Source organism: Acomys minous (assembly GCF_964271855.1).
Source record: "Acomys minous genome assembly, chromosome: 13".
In the NCBI taxonomy this organism is placed as follows: Eukaryota; Metazoa; Chordata; class Mammalia; order Rodentia; family Muridae; genus Acomys; species Acomys minous.
In genome coordinates this window covers 95,983,624-96,005,675 of record NC_140495.1, presented here as the reverse complement: position 1 = coordinate 96,005,675, position 22,052 = coordinate 95,983,624, and the positions used below count along the sequence as shown (strand labels likewise).

At 43.8% G+C, this 22,052-nt stretch overlaps 1 long non-coding RNA gene across 1 annotated transcript; it reads right to left on the bottom strand.

Moving 5' to 3' along the window:
- Nucleotides 1-5,834: 5,834 nt before the first annotated feature.
- On the bottom strand, nucleotides 5,835-13,905 carry LOC311580571. The gene is made up of 4 exons (XR_014773513.1): nucleotides 13,811-13,905; nucleotides 10,822-10,942; nucleotides 9,480-9,581; nucleotides 5,835-5,951 (listed from the first exon to the last, which is right to left on the bottom strand). It is a non-coding gene; the product is annotated as an uncharacterized lncRNA (long non-coding RNA).
- Between the last annotated feature and the right edge of the window lie 8,147 nt (nucleotides 13,906-22,052).

Below are 22,052 nucleotides of genomic sequence, written 5' to 3'. Positions count from 1 at the left end.
TCCTTGGCTGTCAGGATATTTTGAGAAGAGACAAAAAAGAAAGAAGAGTTTGAGGGTCATTATCTAAGACTCTGCTTGCCGCTAAAGCATAAAAAACTTATTTAGCTGCATATGAGTAAAGGGAATAATTTACAGTCTAATAAAGACAGCAGAGAAACACCCCTCTCCCCATGTCTTGCTTGGAAAGCACACAGGAGACATGTCTATGTAGCAATCCAAACCAAAACTCAAAATGAGCTACGAGGACCAAGCTGATGGTAGATGCTTTGAGAGCTAATCGCCAAAGAAAAGCATAAAACAGGGTGACTGCAGGTCACTTGAAAAGAAAACTTTCACAAGGTAAAAATTATCCCTACAGATGAATAAGAAAACTGTGTCGCATGGGAGCTGAGCCAAGGACCACAAAAGCAACAAAACAGGAAGGATGGCATGCTAAGATAAATGACATATGAAAGAGAGAAAAAATTTGAAGCAATTTTCATATAAATAATGCATTTCCCCTCCAAAAAGCTTCAAAGAAATTAGGAGAACATAAATAATTTTGAAAAATCAGAGATGCCTAATAAGGGATTCATGGAATTTAGGGTTAGTGGGTAAAATTTATGCAGACCAATGAACCTGGTTGGTATATATGGAAATGGTCCATTTCCATTGCTATAATAAAATGCCTGCAACTGGTAGCTTACAATAAAAGGACTCCATCTATCCTGCAGCTTTGGATTAAAGCCCAAGATTGGGCCATTTGCTCAGTGTCTGGTTAGCTCTTCCCAGCTTCTACCCACTGGCTTATAACACAAGGAAGCCGTGGAAGTGGCTATATGCAACAGGTACGAAGCATGCATGGGTGCTCCAGTTTGCTCTCTGGAGAGTTGCTCCCCGAGAGATCCTTCTTTGTCAGTGGCCCAGGGAACGAACTAATTTTTCTAAGCCCTACATTTAAAAGCTTGTATCTATTTTTGTCTATGATTTCATGTGTATGAGTGTTTTTCGTACTTGTATGTATGTATGTATGTATGTATGTATGTATGTATGTATGTATGTGTTTATTATGAGTGCAGGTGCCAGCAGGAGACAGCATCAGACCCCTTGGAACTGGCGTTACAGGTGGTTGTGAGAAGCACTGTGTGGTTGTTAGGAAGCAAACAGGTTCCTCTGCAAGGGCAGCAAGTGGTCTCAATTGCTGAACCATCTCTCCAGCCCCGAGGCCCTAGCTTTTAAAAGCTGCATCTCAATACTGAGACACTGACGGCCAAACTACTGCCACATGATGCTGTCAAGAATGCACCACTGCAAAAATTGTATGTCTTACCGACTAGCTGAAATGTATCAGTTTTCAAAATAACCAACACATGCATCAAAGAAGGGTCTTTTCAGCCCCCACAAGGTTATCATAAAATCATCACACATACAGAGCCGGGGAAATGGCTCACCCAGAAAGTGTCTGCCATGCAAGATGAAGGACTGGGTTCAATCTCTAGGCGACAGTAGCTTACCTTGTAGCTGAAGCACTGTGAAGGGAGAGAGAGATGGCTCCGGAGTGTCACTGGGCAGCAAGCAGAGCCTGCCCGATGAGGTCCAGGTCAGGGACAGACACTGCCACAAAGAACAGTGCTGGTGGCCTCTGTGGTTAACACCTGGGGTCAACCCCTAGGTCAACACCTGGGATTGACCTCTGCCTCCATATTCAGGCACATACACAAGCACAGGCATGCATCCCATTCCCACAAGCATGCCCGTGTGCACAGGCAGGCACGCACACACAATCAATCACAGTGTCAAATTACAGTTTTCAAAAATATATTTGAATACAATTGCATTCATCACCTCTCAGACTTATACTTGACTATATTTAGATCTTATTATTCAAAACCCACACCATACTAATATCTTAATAATGAAGTACAATGAAAATACACATACAGCGAAAGGGAGTGGATTGTTGTTATATCATAAATTTAAATTATTATTATGATTGTATATCATTATAACTTGCTTCCTTCAAAATTTTATGTGCTCATTCTTGTGGCTCTAAAAGCATTCTGAGATGGAACTGGTGGTATTATCAAATTGTTTAAAATCTCCAAAGCATAACAAATGAGTTATTTCTATTATTTACTGGAATCCTTGGACATAAATAGGCATTTGATAATGTTCCTGAAATGAAGATAATTGGAAAGTACTTTTCAAGAGATTTAGAAAATTAACCTATAATGGCCAGCCAAAGCCATTATTTCTTTAATGTCATTTATTTAGTTATTACTATTGATGATTGATTGAGTGTGAATGTGTGTTTGCCAGTGTGAGTGTCTGTGTACCACATGTGTGCATAGTGCCCCCAGGAACCAGAAGAGGATGCTGGATCCCCTGGAGGTGGACCTTCAGACAGCTGTGAACCCTGATGGCTGTGCTTCTCCAAGAGCATCGAAACCACTGAACCAATTCTCAGGTCCCATCTGAGAATGTGTGCGCGCGCATGTGTGTGTGTGTGTGTGTATGTGTGTGTGTGTGTGTGTGTATGTGTATATGTGTGTGTTTTTAAAGAAAGCATCATCCTGACTACCTGGTGAAAAGACCAACAGAAGGAAGTAAGATTGCCAGCAGAACTTTTAACAGCAACACTTGTGTGATCAAAGAATTTTCTATTAATATTTCAACATACCCATGGACATAAAATGTGAGCCCCCAAGTTTTATCTCGCCAAATTGACTGTCAACAACAAACAACAACAACAACAACAACAACAACAACAACAACAGCCTATTGTCAATGGGTACCAACATGGAAGAACGTAGAGAAAGACCCTGGGGAGACAGATCAGTGCTTTAGAGTACTTGCTGGTCTGGCAGAGGGAATCTGATTCCCAGCACCCAACTTGGATAGCTGACAACTTCCTGTAACTCCAGATCCAGAGGCTTTGATCTTTGGTGCCTTCTAATGGCCTTCATGAATACTGTGCATGCATACACAGGCACACAGACACACAGACACACACACATACACATTCACACACACAAGAAAATGAAGGCCACAGAGAATGTTTTTCTCATGTGCATGTCCTACGAATCTACAATGAAGACAAATAGCATGTAAGAGTAAGCATTTTGAGACTTACATGGCATCTTGACACTGTTGGCACATCCAAACTCATGAATCATTTCGCTAGTAATTTATTTTCTTGATGTTTTACAAAAGTATTAGCCCATAATAGACTGAAAATTAGAGAAAATCCTGGTACTTAAAAAAGAATTTACAACAGCCACATTTCCCTGAGGCATGGGTGGAGGGAATTAAATATCAATTTTCTTGTGCAATTTAAGATTAAAAAAATAAACATGAAGGAGATAACCCAGTGTGTAATGGGCACATGGCCCGACAATATAGATAAGTAATTATGCTGAGGAGAGAGTTCATTCAGGAAAGCTTGCCTTGCAGGCACTAAGTTCAATCTCCAGAACCCAACATCCTAATTTGTAAAAGGCTCAAGGTTCTTGCTTGTACTACCAGTGATGGGGAGGTTGAAATAGACATATCCCCAGGGATATGAATCAGTGAGGCTCAGGGTAATAGAATACACTACCTTTAAAAATATTGACACTGCCCAAGGAATGACACCTAAGGTTGTCCTTTGACCTTTATATACAGGTGGACACATATGCACTCACACATATGTGCACATGCATCCCCCTACACACACACACACACACACACACACACACACACACACACACACACACACACACACACCAACACACACACAGAGGGGGGCGCCTTGGATGAGATGGTTTCATGAAGCCTGGGCTCTGTGTGACTAAATATAGCAAGAGTTCAGATCAAGGGTTTGAAGATTATGCTTGACTCTCTGTCTGTAGTGTGGTGGGGTTGGAGCAGTGGGACTTTAAGAGGTCTAACAGATGCTATCCCCAAATGGGTCACTGTAGTTCTTGGAGTCATACTTGGTTCTCATAGCAGTGAGCTGTCACATGTGAGGCCACATTCCTGCCCCTCCTGCCTCTCTGAATGTCATGATGCTACCCAGAGTCTTCACACGGATGTTGGTGCCAGTGTGTTTGGCACCGTCTATCAGAATCATGACCCAAATGTATATCTTTACTCTGTTAATCTCTCTGTCGCATTGGTCAGTTTTAGCTGTCAACCTGGTGCTCCTTAGAGTCACCTGAGAATAGAGCTTGAATAAGGAATTATTAAGATCAGGTTGGCCTGTGTGCCTGTCCATAGGGGACAATCTTGTGTATTATTAATTGAGCTTGGAAGAACCCAGCCTACTGCGGGTGTTAACATTTCCTAGGCAGAGGTTGCTGAACAGTATACCAGCCCTACAATATTTTGTCACAGCCACAGAAAGTGAATTCAGACAGTTGGCCTCCAGTTTCCCTAGGGTCTAGAGAGGTCAAAACAAGTGTCCAACTTACTGTAGATCATCATGTCCAACCAGCAGATTCTAGTCTTGAATCCTTGAGCCGCCTCTATGTAACATATGGCAGCCTAGGGCACTATCAAAGATGGTGGAGGTTATGTCAAAACAACACAGGAGACAGCAAGAAGTAGTTCTTGCTGATGGAAGACGAGGAGCTGTTGCATATCTGTGATTGCCGTCCCCCAGCTCCCACAGTTTGCAGAAGTGGTTTCGGGGCATCATGTGTGTTAAACCACGTGGATGGTGGTTTACACATATGAGCTACAGTCTTTCCTGCGATTTTTCAACCCCCAAAACATTACTGACTTCAGTCTTACGTGGGTTCCTTAGTCTGGACGACAAAGGTGACAATTGTCAGAGCTCTTGAAAGACAACAGATTCACATGTGTTGGATCTTTCTCCTGAGAGTAGAAACATGACACTTGTTTGATACTGGGAAGCGCACAGCTGTTCCGCTGAGAAAATGTTAAGGGATAGCTAAATACATAATTTGTATTTCATGTTGCTAAGTCTGCTGTTTCAGGCACTTTGAATTTTTAACTATTTTAAATCAAGATGAAAACAGGCTTTCATATATCTAGGAAGCTTTGCCCTTAAGTAAAAGGACCTTGAGACCAAAAAAAAAAAAAAAAAAAAAAAAAGTTTCTATTTGCATAATGCTTTAATTTTTTCAAAGCCTTTTTCATATCTATTTTTTCACTTGATCCTCACAACAGCCCCGTGAAACCATTCCCTTTAAAGACACAGACATGAAAGCAAAGAACATTTAAAACACTTTTAAAAGAGTGTAGTAAAATCGCAAAGAAAGTCCCACGGCATCCATATCATGGCTCTAACTTAAACTGTATTTACTGCAAATTGTATTGACTCAAGAGATGGCAGCGTGTAAATAGTTTCTCTTCTCCAAACCACATTCAAACTGCTGTTGTTATGAATACAAAAGTGCTTTCCGAGGACGAGGAAAGAACTGGAATCTCACTGCATTAAAGGAAAAGGCTGGTGTGTGGAGGAGAAGGCAGCCTGGCAGTGGATCGGTTCTGCATGGCAAGCATTGCCCTGCCTGCTGGCGCTGGGGAGTGCATTTACATATATTGACTCAATCCAGCATATGAATAACGATCAATTTCTTGATCTATTCTGTTCTGTCAATCTGTGCTTTTGCTAGCAAATGGGAAGATGTCGCTGTCAGCCAGAAATAGAGTTTCCTGGGCTTGTGTGTGCTTTTAAGAGCTCTTTTCTACTTAATTAAAAGATACATATGGTGGTTGACAGAGAACAGCAGGCTAGTCAGAGCTACAAAATTTGCTACGTATAGATGGGTTCCTGGAAACAGAATCATCAAAGACGCCTGAATACTTGTAAAGGCCGACTTACATTACTAAACACAGTCTATTTCAATGTCGATTTTATTAATAGCAGAATAAAAGGGAAGGAACAAATACAATTTGTCACGAGTGGCCAATAAAATCATCCTTTCTCAGGCGCTGCAAAAATATTCCAGGTAACGCTTTGCACCCTGCCAGAAAAAAATGAAAAGACAATGCTTTTTTTTTTTGATCCAACATATTAACATAATGCGTCATATCAGTTCATGTGTTTGCCGCTTCGATCATCCCTGCCTCCGAGCGGGGCTGGAGTTGAACATAGGTTTAGGTAATTCATACAGTGTAAGTGGGACACATTCTCGCCAAGGGTATCAGGAGAAGCCCAGCACCTGCTAACGTGTCAACCCTTTCAGGTTCTCTCTGCCTCAGATGTGTTGGTGAACAGTGGAACCATAAGGCCGTTAGATTAAAAAAACAAACAAACAAAATAAATAAATAAATAAAACAAAAAACAAAACAACCCCCCCCAAACTATTTTGTATATTTGCAGGAGACATGCAATTAACTGAATTCAACCACTAGAGGGGGCAGTGGTGCAGTTTTACAGGTCCCTTTCCTTGCTTTCAAGGCATTTGGGTGAACAGAGATGCTGACTCTGTACAAATGGGATGTGGTTGTAATCTTTTGGTACTCACGGAGGCTTATTTCGGGAGACATTCACACCTATGTCTGAGGATGCTATAGTCCTGTATAGGCAACGGTGCAGGGTTTGAGTGTAACCTATTTACACTCTTTCTTATACTGCAAGAATGTATTTGTAGTGCCTGCATGCTTGTGTGTGTGTCCATTTGTATCACATGTGTGCAGGTATGTGCAGAGTCCAAAAGAGGGTGATGGAATCCCTGGACCTGGAGTTGCAGGTGGTTGTGAGCTGCCTGATCCAGACCCTAGGAATGAAACTTGGGTCTTCTGAAAGAGCAGCAAGCTTTCTTAGCCACTGAGCCGTCTCTCCAGATCCCATTTGTTGCATTTTAAATCATCTCTAGATGACAAGTAGTGTACATCCTAATGGGGCATACTTTCTAAATAATCGTTAAACCGTATTGTTTAGGGAACAATGACAAGAAAAACATCTGCATAATTAAATGCAGTGTAATTAAAAAAAATATTCTCAACCCCACGCTGGTTGAATTAGCAGACATCTGCAGGCCCGAGGCTGTGGACTAGGACGGGCATTTTCGTCTGGTTCCTCGCTTGGTGAATAATCCTGTGCTCACAGAGCGTCTCATCTGTAACATGGAGAGGGAGAGATAGATTGATGGTCTCCAGACAAGAATTAGAGACTCTTCAATGACAATGATTGGCCCAAGGCTCAGGGGTTCCGAGAGTCACCTGTGTGGCCATCTTAGTCTGTCTCTAACAGTCATCAACAGCCACCATATGGAATGTGTTCAAAGGAGTGCTGAAAAGAGTGTTAAGAATTAAATAGTCTTAATGTCTTAAATATTCTCTACCAAGCCAACAAGGCACGGGGCAGCCTGAGTACAGCCAAGCCTCCCGTCCTGGGGGTTGGAGACTGAGAGTTATGGCTTTCCCAAGGCCAGGGATGGATTTTAGCTGAGTCACCGCAATTCTCCAGTAGTTCTTTCTCATCTGTCTTGTCTGGCCCTACTCATCTTTCATTTGGCTTGCGGATAGGCAGCGCCTGGCGCCTAGGATGGAATGCAATAAACAGACATTGAGTGGTGATCAGGGTCTCTCTAGCCTGATTTTAGCTAATGGACTGGTGAGAATTCCCCTCCCCCTCCCCCACTCCTCCACCTCCATGCGCACAAATGAGTGCGCGTTGGAGAGGGCAAGCATTTGGTTAAGAAGCCGCCCCGAGAAGGATATAGAAACAGAGTCGAAATGTTGGATCCCTGAGAATCAGGAAGTCAAAGCTGAGACAGATCCCTCATGTATTCCCTCCTCATTGGTTTGGAAACGGAGTGAAACACGGGGTTCTCTTTGGGAAGGGCAAATCTTTTCTATCTCAGCCTCCACTGACACTGCCTTGACACACAGCGGGAGGCTGTTTGTTTGTTTAAACTTTTTTTATTATTAATTTATTCAGATTACATCTCAATTGTTATCCCCTTACTTGTCTCCTCCTGTTCCTCCCTCCCTCCCTCCCTCCCTCCCTCTTTCACCCTATTCCCCTCCCCTAGGTCTATTACAGAAGGGGACCTCCTCCCCCACCATATGGTCACAGCCATCAAGTCTCATCTTGGTATTCTGCCTATTCTTTCTCTGAGTGCCACCATGCCTCCCCACCATGGGGAAGTAGTCAAATATGGAGCATCAGAGTTCATGTCAGAGTCAGTCCCCGCTCTCCACACAACTGTGGAGAATGTCTTGTCCATTGGCTAGATCTGAGTAGGGGTTTAGTTTTACTGTATGTCTGGGATTTGCTGCCTTGAGCCTGGATGGTGGGGGTGAAAGAGCTTAACTCAAGCAAATTGTGAGAGGGTGCACCTGTGGGAACTGAGACAGTCCAGAGAGGGGCACAGGCATGCTGGTGAGAAACTACATCTGGCAAGGACTCTGTTGCCACTGTGAGATGTGATAACACACATGTCCATATTTTGGGCAAGGCTCTTTTTCCTGACACTGTCAAGCATTTTAGACTTATATTCACCCCTGAGTATACATCAAACATGCCAAGACAATTCTTCCATTTCCACCTATCCCCACTTCTCATAGAATGAAAACAGTAAGAGCAAAGGTGAACACAGGACATATGTTAGGCTGTATATTCAGATTGAATAGCCAGACCAATGTCCTTGGATACATGAACCCTGTTCCTTGGTGAATAGGTGACATTCAGTTTCTCTCAGATGACAGAGAGAGAATAGAAAAGCCACATTTATTGATCACCTACTTTGTGTGAGAAGCAAGAAAAGACACCCAGGGAGATGTCATAATTTTGCCTTTCATGAACACTTTCATTGAAGGTCTTTTGAGTAAAGATGGAAAAGCAGTCCAAAGGTTCAGGAACCTTACGTGTATAGATACAAAGGGGAGCCAGGTTGCAGTTCTCAATCCGTGGGTTGCAACCCACATAGGGGTCACATATCAGATATCCTGCATACCAGATATTTATATTACAATTCATAACTGTAGCAAATTACAGTTATGAAGTAGCAATGAAATAAATTTATGATTGGGGGGTCACCATGACACAAAAAGCTGTATTAAAGGGTCAAAGTATTAGGAAGATTGAGAGACACCACTTTAGGCTTTAGGGGATTCAAGGAGATCTTCTTTGAGAGAAACAGTGACGAAGTTGATACTGGATAGTAAAAAGAAGGCAAGAAGGACATCAGGTTACCAAGAAGAGACTTGATACCCTATGAGCATATACAGGGGGAGGTAATCCCCCTCAGGAACAGTCATAGGGGAGGGGAATAAGGGGAAAATGGGAGGGAGGGAAGAATGGGGGGATACAAGGGATGGGATAACCATTGAGATGAAACAAGAATAAATTAATAAAAAAAAAAAAGAAAAAAAAAAGAAGAAGGCAAGAAATCAAGGCTTTTCCCTAAATCTGCCTTGTAAAAAGTACCTGGACATTTGTTAGGAATACTAATTGCCAGTTACCTCCTCTCAAAAGTTTTTGGCTTAGCAAATCAACAGGTAAGGTCCAGCAAACTTACTCTGGAAATAAATGTCCAACTTACTCAAGTGCTGTCAGAAAGTGGAGGAAACTTGATTAAGGTGAGGAATCTCACCACTCAGAGGACCTGGTCAAAGCAAGGTACCCTGTTGAGGACAGAGCGAACCTGAGAAAAGCAATATTGAGTAGAGGTTAGCGTGTAGTGTAGGTCAATGTCAGAAAACATTTGCCAAAGAATGCTAGAACCTTGCATGATGGGCTTAGGTGACTCCTAGGATGGGAAGGAACAGGGATGTTTTCCAGAAGGGTCTAACATGCTAATTCCTAATTCCTCAGAGACATCCCCAGGTAAAGTTTACTTTCACACGATGTAGTTTCATGAATTCCTTTGTAATGCAATGGAAGCAAGCCTTCCCTCCTGGTTTTGGTTTTGTCTGCCTGTAGACATCTATGCCCAGCACAGACTCTCAAAGTATGGGCAACAGCATCTGCAGATGTAGTAGAAAGGCAGATTCTTGGGTTCTGTCCAACCCCCCCCCCCCGAATAAGAATTGGGAGGGGGCAGGAAGAGGAGTGATAGGAGGCGGAAATGATGAAGGGACACAGCCAGTCATGCTTCATGTCTTTCCGATGGCCCTCGGGTCTGAGACACACTGTCTCAAGACGGAGAGCAACCCTGTAAGTGCAATGATACAGAAAAGGACTCTGAGGGACTAAGCCCTTCGCTGGTGCTAGCTATACGTTCATTATGCGTTTACTAAGCTCATGGTGTTGTTATTGGGTGTCATAAAAATCTACTCCCCCACCCAAAGCAAGGATGGTATTTGGTCCCCAGTATTGGGAATCCAACTCAGAGCCTTGCAAAGTTTAGACAGCTTCTTTATTCCTGATGTTTTCTTCCAGGCTCAATGTCCACCAGCTCGGATACCAAGACAAACTACAAAAGCCATGTTAAATGAATTCATTCATTCATTCATTCATTCATTCATTCAGTTCTGTGTATGTATGTACAAATGCATGCATGCATGTGTGTGTATGTATGCATGTATATGCAGTGTAGGTGCCTCTGAGAGCATAGGCAAAGACTAGAGGATGACACGGAGCACCATGCTCTATTACTTTCCACATTATTCCTTTGATACAGGGTCTCTCACTGAGCTGGGGCTGAGCTGGCACCCAGGAGGCCTGAGCTATCCTGTTGCCTCTGGCTCTTACAGCACTGGGATTATAGGTGTACATATAGCCATGGCAGGATTTTCACATGGGGCATGGGAATTGAACTCAGGTCCTTGGAAGAGTAGCAGGTATCCTTACCCCCGGAGCCATCTCTCCAGACCCTCAAATGCACTTCTCTTTATTTTTTTCACATGACTCATTGACTTTCTTCATGGCATATGCTACTGTACCTATTCATTTGCATATTGCCAAATCCATGCATGGAGTCATTGCCTCTTAGTGCCCTTGTGGGTCTCAGAATCCTGGCAGATTTGACACATGTTTATTGGGTGGTTTCCCATGCTGCAGCTTCTGAAATTCAAATGAACACAGTAAGTTAACAACGGAATTGCTGCTTTGCTAGACACACGCCACGTTTCAGGTTTTAAAATGTAGATTACAATGATCGTTTCATTTGTGAAAACCTGAATGTTTTTACATGAAGTTCTTTAAGGGATCTTAAAATATGCTTGTCAGGAGTAGGCCTCAGGTTCAGAGCTGGCCCTGTGTTCATTTATTGGAAGGGAAACACTGGGACTAAAAAAAAAAAAAAAAAAAAGAAAAGAAAGTAACATCACAATGCCTTGTACCACATCAGGTATACAAGCAACTGACTCTGAAATTTATGATGGCTTTACAGTTGTTTGGCTAGAGATTGTTCTGGAAACAGAAAGGTGGGCCCAGACTCCGCTGCCATCTAGTGGCCATGCTTAGTTCTTTTAGAAATAAAATCTAGTCCAGGCTAGTACTGTTTTGACTTGTTAAGAGGCTGTGGGGTTTTTGTTTGTTTGTTTGTTTGGTTTTTTTTAATGTGTGTATCTTTGTAGTCTCAAGTACTACCTTAGTTATATTAAAGATGATGCCTGTTTGCAAATGCCTGGCAAAATCACGAGAACCCAACCTCCATGGGGTGTGGCACATAAAAACGAGGATGTTATACAATAAATAATTGTCTAAGGTGGTCATCCATGTGGCTGTGTCATACCTAAAAACATTGATCCACCTAATGCCCCCTTTTGATTGATGGATATCAGCAGATACCCAAAGGCCAAAGGAACCTCTGATTCCTGATCAACTGTGTCACCATTTGGATATGGAACACGCTCCCTAGGGGCTCATGTGCTGGATGCTGCTTACTCTTCAACTCTTGATGCTGTTTTTTTTTTGGGGGGGGCGGGGGAGATTCTGGGGCTGTTATGAGATGAATCCTAGTTGAATGCAAGAGGTCACTGGAGTCACGGCTTGGAAAAAGGTCTCTTATCCCTAGTGAGCTCCCTCCCTGTTCCCTGCCTCCTGTCCATTATGAGGGGAAACACAACCATCACTGCCACCATATGCCTATGGCAGTGGCCCTGATGCTCTGCAGAACTGGCCAAGGGGTGGGGGTAGGAATGGGGCAAGCAACTATGAATCTCAGAATCTCAGAAACCATGAGCCAAGCACACTCTTCTGTCCTCCAAATGTTTCTATGAGGTCAGTTGGTCACAGTGAGGTAGAAAGGAATGAGGGCATTGGGTATATCTAGAGGAATGCTCGCCCAACACAATGATCATTTATAAAAACATCTCATTTCTGTACAGAGCATCTTGCACACCTCCTGCTGTACAGGTGATCCTGCGTTTGTCCCAGCTGCCTAGAAATCTTTCTTGTTCCTGCCATGCGTTTGGAGCCCTGTGCTGAAGACAGTGAGGCCATCAGCTGGATTCACTCTGTAAGGTTACAGACTGGCAACCCCCTGTGTCTGGTGAGAAGAGGTTGTGGTCTAGCTGAAACAGGGTCGTGTGCGCCTAATGTTAGACAAAATCAGATTCAAATATTAGTTGTGGCACTCCCTAACTCACCCTGACGATGTCAGCTTCTGATCTGTGTGGTAGATATTAGGACAATATTTGCCTCCTAAGCCTTTCATGCCGGTTAAATGAGATAATGACATATTTAGATCGCCCCATCTAAGTGCCCGACACATGAAAACTGAGCCACTAGTTTCTGATCTCACATAGTCTAAAAGCACCTGTTATGTCTAGTTTTCCAATATTGTACTTCCTGCTTTCTTTTGTAATCCAGTTGCACCCATTTTAAAATATTTAACACCAGAGACATCCAAAAGTTGAATGACTTGACAGCACATATGGGAAAGCAGGGGACAAGGAACATTTTAAATGCTTTGTACATTTATTGTCATAAAGCTGTAAGAATCATCCAGGAAATGAAACCAAAAGTCATCTTACATGAGACAAAGCCACATTCTGAGTGTTATAAAACAACCCTCCGTGAACTAACTGTATTACACCACACACCAAAACACTCCATTATGAGAACTTTGTGAACCCACATCCTGGCTCCAACTTCTCATTCTGAGAGTATAGTTTCTCTGTTACGTTAATGAAAAACAAGCTCATGAGACTTAGATTCTGTTCCTTAATTTGAAAATGGTCTTTAAAAAAAAATAAGGCTTGGGAGACTTTTTGTTGATGAATTCCAAATGATATTCTACCTACGCCGGTAGTAAAATGGTGGAAGGGAGGGCACTGCACCCCAAAATCATTTCCATTTAACTCTTACTAATCTCAGAGTCCTCCACCCCATTTCTCCTTTTCCCTCCCAGCAAAAACCCCAATTTCAGGCCAAATCATCACAGAAAAACACTGCGGAGCGCGTGTCATAATCACATCTGCCTTTGGAACACAGGGTTCTATTCCCTAGGTATTAGAGTGCGCTGTGTGGAAGGATCACTTTATTATTGAAGTTGCCTCTCTGATGCTTTTCTTCCCTCTTAACAAAACAAACACAGGCAGCTTGGGTGATCTGTGGCAAACTCATGCCGCCCAAGCCCTTCCTGCAAATGAAGAGAGCTTTCTTCTCAGTTGTGTGTCCCAGTGAGCATATATGAGCTGGCCAACTTTTGGCTAGTCACCTTTATGACGCAATGGGAGGGTTAGAAGAAAAAGAGTGAGAGAGAGAAAGAGAGAGAGAGAGTGATAGAGAATGGTAGATGAAGGGAGAAAAAAGCACTTGATGGATTTATAAGTGAATATTAAAATCTATTTGAAATATATCTAAGACATACCAAAGTTCTAAACTCTGTGTGTGTGTGTGTGTGTGCGTGTGCGTGTGCGTGTGTGTGTGTGTGTAACTATCTGGTGTTTGTCATACTACAGCGATGTTCAAAGCCAGACTCACTCGTCAGGAGTCTCTCTGTGTCTCTTTGGCTAAGAGACTTGGCTCCTCTGAGAAGCCTCCAAAGGCAATAGGTCATAACCACCACTGATGTCCACATCCAGCCTGACAGCTGAACAAGGGAATCATGTCACCACTGTGACCTTTTGGGGGCTGACCTAATAGAACACTCTGTTCTTATTAAAGATTGGAAAGTGTACAACCAATATTCCCTAGTGCCACCATAATCCAGTGTCTAGTCTGAAGTGTGTGTGTGTGTGTGTGTGCATGTGCACACTCTCATGTGAAAGTAGATGTGTATAGTTAAGCCTGTAAAGCCTCTTTATATAGAAAGGAATAGATAATGTGTCTCTTTATGTATTTCTAACAACATTAAAAAAATGTCCTGTGTGGGTGGAGTCTCTCAGAGGACATCTATGTTGGGCTAATACCCACTCATAAGTGAGTATATACTATGCGGGACTTTCTGGGTCTGGGTTAACTCACTCAGGATGATCATTTCTAGTTCCATTTATTTGCCTGCAAATTTCAAGATCTTGTTTTTTGATAGCAGAATAGTATTCCATTGTGTAAATGTACCAGAGTTTCTTTATCCATTCTTTGGTCACTGGTCCTAGGCAGAGAGGCCTGTGGGAACACAGAGGAAGGGGATGCAGGCTATCCAGATGAGACCTGATAGGCTGTGGTCAGATGGTGGGGGAGGAGGGCTCCACCTGTCAGAGGTCTAGGGGAGGGGAATAAAGCAGAAGAGGGAGGGTGGGTAGGAGCAGGAAGATAAGAGTGAGGGTATTACAATTGGGATGTAATGTGAGTAAATTATATATATTCATATATATATGAATAGAAAATGATAAAAATAAGATGTCCCATATAGGGCTCATTGAAATATTGTACACAGTTCTAGGTTACACATTTGATGAGGGTTTGGGGCTAGTTAAACTGCATGGAGAAAGGAGTATGTTTTAAGGACAGACCTAGAAACAATGAGGTAGAACAAATAGGGAAATCCAACATGATTACCTCCGACGAAACTAAGATGGAAGAGTCACTGTCAAATCGTTAAGCCGTGTCACTTTGTGTGAGAAACCGGGCAGTTGTCTCTCCAAACCCAAAGCCAGAAAAATTAGCACAAGTATGACACAACAAGGTGTCCCCAACACAATGTGCACTAACACTTTAGAGTGTGGCAGAGGCATCGGATCAGTAGACTCTGCCATCCCTCCAGGATCCAAGCCAGCTGGCTGGAGCACGCTGCCCACATGGCAGGCAAACGGCTGCTGTCAAGCACTTACTCAGAATTCCAGATTCGAGCCATTTACTCTGCACTTTGTCCCCAATGGACTATGAACCCCACAAATAGTGAGGGTCAGTAGAGCTCTGCATGCTTCCTTCCTGCCAGGCCCCATGAGATGATGCTGCTTACCAGGAGACAACATCCTGAGAAAGAGCTTAAATTCTTTTTGATGTGAGATAGAAAATAGAAAAATATTTTCACCTTGTGTTTGGGGGTATGCGTATATGTGGGTAGTGTGTGGAGACCAGAGAGCATGCTCAGCTGTTGTTCCTTAACCTCTAGATACCTATTTTTATCCATCTATCTATTTATCTATCTATCTATCTATCTATCTATCTATCTATCTATCTATCTTCTACCTATCATCTATCTATCTATCCATCTATCTATCTATCTTCTATTTTGAATCAGAGTCCCTTACTACCAGGGATGACTTGCCTGTGAGTCCCAGGGATCCCCTGCCTCACCCACCAGAACTGGGACTATGTAAACATACCACCAGATCCTCTCCACCCCGTCCCACCCCACCCACCCCTCCTCCATTTCTCTTCAGAAAATGGCACGTCTTCCATGGGTATCAACCAACTATACCATATTAAATTGCAGTAAAACTCAACCCCTCCCATCTTATGGAGGCTGAAGGAAGCAACCCAGGAGGAGGAAAGGACTCCTAAAGCAGGCAAAAAGAGTCAGAACAAACCCTGATCCCACTCTTAGAAGTCCCACAGCAAGACCAAGCTACCCAACTGTAACATACATGCAGAAGGCCTAGGTCAACTTTTTTGTGTGTATGTTGGATTCTGAAGATTGAATCTAAGGCCCTTTTGTTTTCAAGATGGGCACTGAGCCCCCAAATCCAACCTCTTCAGGGTGTGAGGAGTAGTAGAAAGGCAGAAAGCTCAGTCAAGCAAAATAAAATGCCCCCTTCCTTGGTTATTTTGAAATGAGCCCTTTCTCAAAACAAAATACAATATTTGCACAGAGTGACATATGGTTACAACGAAAGAGAAACTAAATTCTGACATACACTTGGGCATTAATGAAGTATTAAGGCAGGATGGTAAGTGGAGAAGGTGGATCTAAAAGTATAACGTTTGTGTGATTCTTACCGTGGGAATTATCTAGCCATGGTAGGTTCACAGAGCTAAGAAAGAACTTGACGATGAGCAGGGGCCAAGGAGGAGTGACTGCTTAACGAGCAGAAGGTTTGTGATAAGTGGGTAATGAAAGTTCCTCAAAGGAAATAGTGATAGTATTCTATAGCTTTGTGGACACACTGGTAAATTATATATTGGAAACAGTCCATTTAATGGTATGCACATTTTATCACATTAAAGTATTAATGAAGCTCCCTTCCCAAGGCTTGGGGACCATTACAGAGAAGTAGGGAAAGTGGGGAGAAAGATTGTAAGTGTTGGAGGTCAGAGAGAGAGAGAGAGAGAGAGAGAGAGAGAGAGAGAGAGAGAGAGAGAGAGAGAGAGAGAGATCAGAGCAAAACAGTGGCTACTGCACATCAGGACCGTTGCACCCAGGAACTCCCAGCAGCTATGGCTACCTGCACAAGCCTGCAAGAGTAAGCCAGTGAGCATTTGGTTATGAAATGAGAAGAGGTTCATGAGCCCCAGCCCTAATTGGAGGAGCTGTGGTTAATTGGTGGCTTCTGTCAGAGGGGAGTCCATTTTTAAGGAAGCAGCTCCTGGTAGGCCAACCACTTTTCCATAGCTGGCCTTGCATCTTGGAGTGTATGGATAGCAGAAATTGAAATTGATGTATTATTCATTTTTTTAAAAATAAAAGATACAAAGTTGGGGGCTATAGGGAGGCAGAGGTGAACCTAGGAGAAGTTAAGCGGAGGAACTGGGGGTAAAAAAAATAAAATAAAAGTACTTCACATGAAACCCTCAAAGAATTAAGAAAACTATTTTTTAAAAGTGAATTTGAGGTATTTAAGAAAATAAATTAATATTTAAAACATGCTATCTCCTTGTACCTGGACTCATGATAGGTTTTGGATGAAATTTTAAATTTTCTGAGAAGAAAATTTGGGTGTCAAATGACAGGTTGTTGTCACTGAGTTCAGCGGACTAGATGCCAGGGCTTTAAGCCACCAATGTATCCCAGGAGCGACCCCACCCTTGGGCATGGTCAACACTCCCAGTGTCCCCAGAGCTCATAGCTTGGGAGAGAGCTGCCCAGAGACCTTTGCAGCCTGATGGCAGCATTCTCCATCTGCTCAGCAGCCCTCGTCTATGCACGGCTATTGAGCAACTGAAACATGATTCAGCCCAACCGAAGAAATGAACCTTACGTTCCAGTTCATGTTTATTGAAAGGTGTCTGTTGAGTTTGGTGACATAACTTTATAGAGACTAGAGGCCTTCAGTGGCCTTTTCTTTCCATAGTCCTCAAGAAGTAAGGACCAGCTCAATCAGGGACTAATAGGTACCAAGGCCATGAAAATGTGAGGTTTGAGGCGGGGGATAGTCCAGTGATTAAGATTAAGGTGCCCAGAACATAAACATGAGGACCTGAGTTTGATCTCTAGTGCCCTGATAGCAGCTGAGTGCAACAGCATATGTCAGCAATCCCACCACTGGGGTGTGTGAGATAAGTCTGTCTCTGGAGGCCATTGGTGAGAGACACTGTATTATTCACATATATATATATATATATATATATATATACATATATATACGCACACATACATATATACATATATATACATATATGTGCACACACACACACACACACACACACACACACGCACGCACCACAGAGCAGCCAAAGAAGACCTCCAAGGTTGACATCTGGCTCCACGTGGATGCACACATATGCACATGTAGCCATATGCACTTGTGCATCCACCCAGATGAACACATACACACTCACCCCCACACAAAATAAGTATCTTTGTCAAAGCAAGAAGATTTATAATGGAGCCATAGGTCAGGGAGTGAGGACAGGAGACTGGAAGCGCTGTCTTTCATCCCAGCAAGTGCAGGCATGGCGTTAGGTACGTGCTAGGAGGCTACCAACGGGAGGATGAGGAACGAAGCGCTGAATGGGGCTCTCTCCTGCAGTCACCTTGTATATTTCTACTTGAAATCTTAGGAAGAAGAAAAACCCCTTCTGGAATAGGGAGGGAAGAGCATTTGTACTGTGCTAAGGACGGGTCCTTCCCAGATCCAGGCCTTGGTGTACCCCGTCTGTGAGGAGAGGTGCATCATCCTTCATAGCTTTGCTGTGGGGAAACTGACCATGCGTTGTCCAGGGCTATGATAAAACTCTGTGGCCCCGACTTCCGGCATGGTGTATGTTCTTTCTGCTGCTCCTAAATTTCAGGCTTCTCCATAAGGAGATCTGGTCGGCCACCCTGTGCCAGCCATGGTGCTGACGATGCAGGTCGAAATCTGGAAACCTACTTTTGGCTGAATCAAAGCCCTACAGAACTTGGGGAATCCAAGGGGGTGAATTACCAGCCCTTCCCATGGCTTAGTCTTTTCTGTGAAAAAGCCTCTCGTTTACTCTGTCTTGTCAATCAGTGGATTGATTCAGAAAACTTACATCTTTAATTTCCTTTTGGAAATACTTGCAACAGCGAAGAGAAGAAGTTGCTCTTCTAAAGCCGGACAGCTTCCTTGAAGTGTCTATGTGGTAAGAGGCCTGGACAATCACACTGAGGCCGGGTAGTCAGGTACTGTGAGGTGAGGAAAGACTGTATTTCTTCCTCCTCACTGAATCTGGACAGGGAAGGGTGCAGTCACCCCAAGCCTGTGACTAGCCCTGGCTGAGACAGTATGACAGTATTGCATGACAGAGATGAAAAATGCTACAGTTAAGCCTATGGATGTTGTATGCCCTTGAGATTAGCTCCTTCACACCTGTTATATCCTAAGACAGTGGTTCTCCACCTGTGGGTTACAAATTCTTTGGGTTACGATCCTTTTGGGGGGGGGCTGGGTCACACATCAGATACTCTGCATATCAGATGTTTTCATTATGATTCATAACAATAGCAAAATTACACTTATGAACTAGCAATGGGATAATTTTAATGGTTGCGGGAGCGGTGGTGGTGGTCACCACAAGTGACAAAGTGTATTAAAGGATTGCAGCCATTGGAAGGCTGAGCAGCACTGCCTAAGCCAATGACATCCATGGCTGTGTTAGTCCCCTGTCGGTGTGTCAAAATACCCCGGAAATGAAGCAGCTTAGGAAAGAAAGGGTTTATTTTGGCCGAAGGTTCCAGAGGGGAAGTGTCCATTGTGGTGGCGAAGGCACAGCAACCGTCAGAGAATGCAAGGCGGCAGGAGCAAGAAGCTCATCCTCACACAGGAAGCATCAGAGAGAAAAAGTAGGCAGTACTTCCTCCAGGAAGACTCTACCTCTGAAAGGTTCCCCTACCCTCTCTAGAAAGTGCCGTCAACTGGGCAGGATTCAATATTCGGGCATATGAGCCTGTGGGGACTTTTCTTAATCAAACCACAATGACAAAGCAGTCAAAGCTCAGGTCACTTCCAACTGAATCCAGTCATCTGGTGTTAAGGGTCATGGATATGGCGCTTCTTGGCCTTCTGTCTCCTTGACCTCCCAAGGCCCCTTTAAGGCCCCACTCACTATTGTTTTCCCCAACCCCTGTTTTTCAAGTCCCCACGAAGCCTGCAGGCCTCTAGTCTTCACTTCAGCTGTCTCTCTCCCCCCTCCCCCCTTTCAGAAGTACGGCTTAGCCTGACATCACTTTTTCCCTATCTTGATATTCTCAGCTCTACAGATGTGTACGAAATGCTAGCACTTGACACGGCACTCTTGTTTTGAAAGGGGCCATGGATGGACGGCAGCACTGTGAGCCAAAGCGATATCCTCTACCCCGGGGAAAGTTCAGGACATTCTGCTGGGGAAGTGAGGTGGGTCTAGCTGCATGCTCGCAGTCCTGTGTCCGGGGGGGATAGACAGGGTTTGCTGTGTGTGTGTGGGGGAAACAAAAAGGTCAGGAACATTTTTCACACACGCGCACACCTCAAATATCAGTGTGTTTTGAGTCTTGTTCTGTGCTGCTGCTTCTAAAGACATTGGGTGCTTAATGATCATGATGCCTGTTATTTGGGTGCAAATGTAAGCCCTGAGTCATGTGCAAAAGGGTGTAATTGGCCACAAGAGGTGGCTCAAGAGGTAAGAGCACTTAGTGCTCTTCAGATGACCTGGATTTGGTTCCTGGCACCCATAGAAGGTTGCACACAACTGCCTGTGTGTTCAGCTCCAGGAAGCAGAGAATCCCAATAAGAGGATACAGGTAGCCTCACACACACACACACACACAAAGACACAGACGACACACATGTTCACACGCACCAAGAGGTCATAACCAGCCCCTTCCCCTCACAGCTCTTCTATGAGCATCCGACCGTGAAACGTCCATGAAACACTTAGGGTGGGTCTGGAGGCACAGGTTGGAATTAACGCCTGTATCTGTCTCAATAAGGTGAGTGCAGAAAATTAGCCAGGTGCAATGGGGGCACACCTGTAATCCCAGCACTTGGGGAGGCAGAGGCAGGCAGATCTCTGTGAGTACGAGGCTAGCCTAGCCTATAAACAAGTCCAGGACAGCCAAGGCTAGCTACAGAGAGACCCTGTCTCAAAAAACCAAAAAGAAAGAAAGAAAACGATGTTATTTCTAGCCCCCACCCCAGGGAGGAAACCAGATTTTGGGATGTCTACAGGGGGCTTCTTGGAAAAAGTTTAGTTTTGTACTGCATAGTTACTTTAGGGAAAAAAAAACAGACTAAGAAAAAATAGATTTAAATTTGCATATAATTTTCAAATAAAATTAGTTTTTAAAATTACTAGGAATGAGCTCATTTGTCACTGTGGACAGAAATCTTACACAAATTGTTGTTGGTGACACAGGAGAGAGTGTCAACATAGTCTTGATCTGAGGAAGTTTTTAGAAGGAGATCAGTTGACTGTGCCCAAGAGTAATTAAAATCTCTGGGACTTCAGTTGTTGGCTTTGAAGAGGCTTGAACACGGGGAGTATTATGGTCTATAATCCCTCCCGTCTCATTGCCACTTGTAGATTGCTGTTGGCATGCAGAGGCTGCTGAGAGCCCGAGCTGGCAAGCTCTTTGCCCAGGAAGAAAGTGAAGGAAACAAATGTTGCCCAATGCAAGCCCTCCACAAAAGCAAAGACTAAATCCTCATGGTTTGAAAAGAGGGACAGAAGTGCGCCTCTTTTTAAAAAGCCGTTGGGGGGATATGTCTGAGCTGTCACTACGTAAAAGTCAGGGGAGAGGAACTGGGGTGACTACTGGAGACACCTCACTTCAGAACAGGGCAGAGAGGGCGTTAGTAGAAGCAATTCAGGAGGGGCCTGGCAGGCAGGCCTGTGGCTGAACTGGCTTCCTCCGCGCCACCTGAGCTCAGTGCCACTGAGTTTAGTGACTGTGCCCTTCCTCAGAGGACAAAGGAAGAATACTGGCTGGTTTTGAAAATCCCAATTAACTCGGCTCTCACTCCTTTGAATAATTTTATGCTTCGTATGATTGTTTCCCAGCAGTGGGTTCAGAGAGGAACGGCGTGTTCTTGCCAAGCCTAATGATTGTTTTGTAAATATTTATAAATCCAGCCCTATCTTTTCCTCTCTCTGTGCCCCCCTCCCCCCAGCCTATATCTTCTCAGGAGGCCCTGCCTGACTTTCCTAGACTCCCTTCAAGGTTTTGCCAGGCTGGGCAGGTATTTGGCGGTTGCTGACATCTTTCTGGCTTTGCCTGGCTGCATGTTGAGGGTCTTCATTGGCAAGGCTCATTCAGAAGCGCTCACAGGTTGCTTCCCAAGGCTGCCTCAACCTGTGGAGTGTGTAGGAGCCAGGACACAGCCTCTTTGTAGAACCCATATATTTTTCAGAAGAGAGAAACTATTTAGTAAATTGGCTTATCGATTAAGGACAGTCCACTCTG